Genomic DNA, 3426 nt, shown 5'->3' with positions numbered 1-3426 from the left:
GTGACTCTGCTAAAGACTTAATGCCCAAGTGGTTTCCATAATACCTCTTATGAAAACCCTCCAATATTTATAACGTACAGAACATTAAGAATCACCCGTTATAATGTACTTAAATATGTAATAATAATGTATATGTAATAATGTATAATCAAAAAACATGTTTTATTAGTGCATAATTTACATTTTCCCTTTGGTTTCCTTGTTTATACATTCTGTTTATAATATGCTAATGATCATGCTAATAACAGACATATGTAGATCGTAGTTATGAGAACACAGAAGTGTAAGAGCTGTTGCCACGAAAGAGCATTACAAGGGTACTGTGCTATAAAACGGTTATTATTCATGATGCTAATGTCGAATCAGCGTAGCATTTTTGTGTGGTCATCTTTGCTAAGTATGGAAGTCAAAAGTCGTGGGACAACCTGGGAGTAAGTTCAGGTGGTCATGGAAAAGTGGACAGGAAGTTAATATACTGTAGGATTTCACAGCTTCTATTGACTGAATTGACTGATCTGCATCTTGTGACATTTATGAGACATTTATCTGAGAAACTTAAGGGAAATCAAACATATGCAGTGGCAGGAAGTAGCAATGAAAGCAATCGTGAAGCTATTTAGTGAAATCTCGCAGAAAAGCATTTCCTCCTCCCAGAGGCTCTTTGACTGTGTGTGTGATTGCAATGGCAATGATCTTGAATCCACTTCGTGGGGACTGTCTTTCCTTATTTTATACTGAACAACAAGCACGGCTCTATTTACTGTTTCGTTCAAATGAAACACAACATACCAGGGCCCATCACTGTGTTCTGAAACCTCCTTTGAGTTGGGTCTGTTTCAAGCACTGAGTCAATAAGCGTCATGCAATCTTGAGCTGCGTTTTTAATGTGTGCAGTTTTGGCGCGTGTTGCTCGCTCGGTGCCCAGAGAGTACAGAGAGCTGCAGATGGTAACAGGCAGGGAGGTGGGAAACCTTGTCTCTCTTGCACCTCAGACTGTGCTGAAACCTGATTTGTAAACATGCTCACAGGAACCATCTGCCGCTGAGTTCATGTTTTCCTCTGCATTTTTTGATTTGGGATTCTATAAATAGACAGAGAGATGAAGGAGACCACTATATGTCAAATCTGTATGATTGATGGTCCCCCGGGAGTAATAAAACCCTCCCCTTCCGGAAGTAATAAACCCCACCCCTTTTTATATCAAAAAGAAATTAAAATAATTACCCTCCCCATTTTTATATCAACAGGAAATTAAAATAATGAAGGTCCAAGGGGTAGCTTCACCCTTGTGTGATGCAGGGGGTGGGGGTCAGCTACATCCTCACAGACGCAAGGGTCAGGCAGGGTCAGCGGGATGGTGGGTGTGTGATGAGACACCGGGAGGATTACCTTAGGGGTGTGGGTAAAAAAAAAGGGGTAAAACAAAAAGAAAGAAATACTTTTAGTTTTCAGCATTAGTCAATGTTTGAACTGTTTCTGCATTGCAGGCTAAATAATCAAAACACATTAGTAGCTACAATATTATTTCGGGTTTAAACATTTTAGAAGTTATTTAACATCTTATGAAGAAGTTTTTCATTCTTGAAATATTTCTTAAAGATAAAACAGTAGAAAGAAAACACTTCTTAGTCTTCACTAATAGTTCAAACCACGCAGCTACCCAACTCATGCACCATTTTTCAAAATGCGTTTAAACAGATAATTTGTACTTGTTTGAGAAATACTTTTAGTTTTCAGAATAGAACAAAAGAAAGAAATACTTTTAGTTTTCAGAAAATAAGGTTGAGTGAACAAGGATAAAACAAAAGAAAGAAATACTTTTAGTTTTCAGAAAATAAGGTTGAGTGAACAAGGATAAAACAAAAGAAAGAAATACTTTAGTTTTCAGCATTAGTTCAAATAACACAGCTATTCAACTCATATGAGTTTCTGTTGAATCAGTCTATTTAATTTTACACCCTGTGTGAGTTTTAAACGATGCAATTTTACTTACTCAGGAAATACTTGAAAAAGGGGTAAACAGCGGTGTGACAACAGGCATTATGCCTGACTCTTTCTCAGACACCGAAACATACCACATTTTACATCAGTTCCGGGGTAACCTTCGCTGTTGACCAGACCTTCCAGAACTTCATCCTCCTTTCCAAAAGGACTCCAGACTACCCATGGATGCCTCTTCCTCTGCACGTCGTAGGTGAATATTTATCTATCTATCCATCTATCTATATCTATACAGTATACATATAAGTATATACATATATGTGTATCTATGTATTTACATTTACATATATAAGTATAATAAAAACGTTACGCCATGTTTATCACGTACCATGTCTCTTTTCATTGACAGACGTCGTCACTCATCTGTGTGACGTTCATTTAACGCAGAGTGATACTGGTAAAAATATTGAATTATTTTATAATTCGTTGTTAATATCTCTATTATGTGTTACAACAGCCGCACTTCTATTTTTCAGATATTATCGCCTCCGCGAATAACTTCCCGGAGACGCTGATCGGCGCTGAGGAGCTTGAGCGGTTAATGCGTGTAACTTTTGAAGACGGAGATGCCCGTGCGGATCTGTCGGCTGTGAATCTGAGAGCGAGTCTTCAAGTCAGCGGCACCGAGGCTCAGAACACGCCGTGTATTATAATAATCGACAGCGAGGACGAGTTCGTCCGGGGCCGAGTACAGGAAATCGATCGAAGGGGAGTAACCAACGCTCTCTGAGCCGTAAGCGACGGTTAATTCGGCACGGAAGACAGGACCGGCGCGAGTCATTGGTGAGAAGGAGACAGCGATTCTAATCATAATTACGATAACAAGGTAAAGAATAGCGGTATTTATTAAGTGTATATACATGCGTATGTGTGTGTGTGTGTGTGTGTGTGTGTGTGTGTGTGTGTGTGCATGAAAAGGTCACCCGGAACCCGGAAATCAGACACGACCGGGAAGTCATCCGGACCCTGTGGATGCTGATCATTCATTGAACGGGTCGCTCCAACTGTTCAACGGTGAGAGCAAAACATTCAGTTCAATAAAAAAAAAGTATTTTAACCACAGTCTGTCGATGTATTTTATATTTAACTACCTATGTTTTTTGTTTTATTCAACGCCTGTGCGTATGAAAACAGACGATCAGTCAGAGGTCGAAGGAGTAGGGGACCCGCTCGTTGATTCTTTAACTCACCAGACGCCTCAGCTGATAGGAGGTGGGAAAAAACATTTTGGAGTGATAGTTTACGTTTCACTGCTGTATTTATTTATTTTTTTTTTCACATGAAAACAGATACAAAGACAACGAGCACGCCACACCTTCTACCTGTCGCTTCAACACCAACACCAACACCAACGTTTGGGAAGATACGAATCTCAATTTTTTTCAACACATCTCTACCGTTCAGTATCAGTTGAATGGTTGTATG

General features: G+C 39.4%; 1 long non-coding RNA gene across 1 annotated transcript; it reads left to right on the top strand.

The window, feature by feature from the left end:
• Window positions 1-2652: 2652 nt before the first annotated feature.
• Window positions 2653-3208, top strand: LOC128765375 (uncharacterized). Its single transcript, XR_008415865.1, has 3 exons — window positions 2653-2784; window positions 2920-3015; window positions 3136-3208. It is a non-coding gene; the product is annotated as an uncharacterized LOC128765375 (long non-coding RNA).
• The last annotated feature ends 218 nt before the right edge of the window (window positions 3209-3426 follow it).

This window comes from Synchiropus splendidus, chromosome 9, assembly GCF_027744825.2.
Source record: "Synchiropus splendidus isolate RoL2022-P1 chromosome 9, RoL_Sspl_1.0, whole genome shotgun sequence".
NCBI classification, from domain to species: domain Eukaryota; kingdom Metazoa; phylum Chordata; class Actinopteri; order Syngnathiformes; family Callionymidae; genus Synchiropus; species Synchiropus splendidus.
Note: the sequence above shows the minus strand (reverse complement) of the source record. Positions and strands in the feature narration are given on the sequence as shown.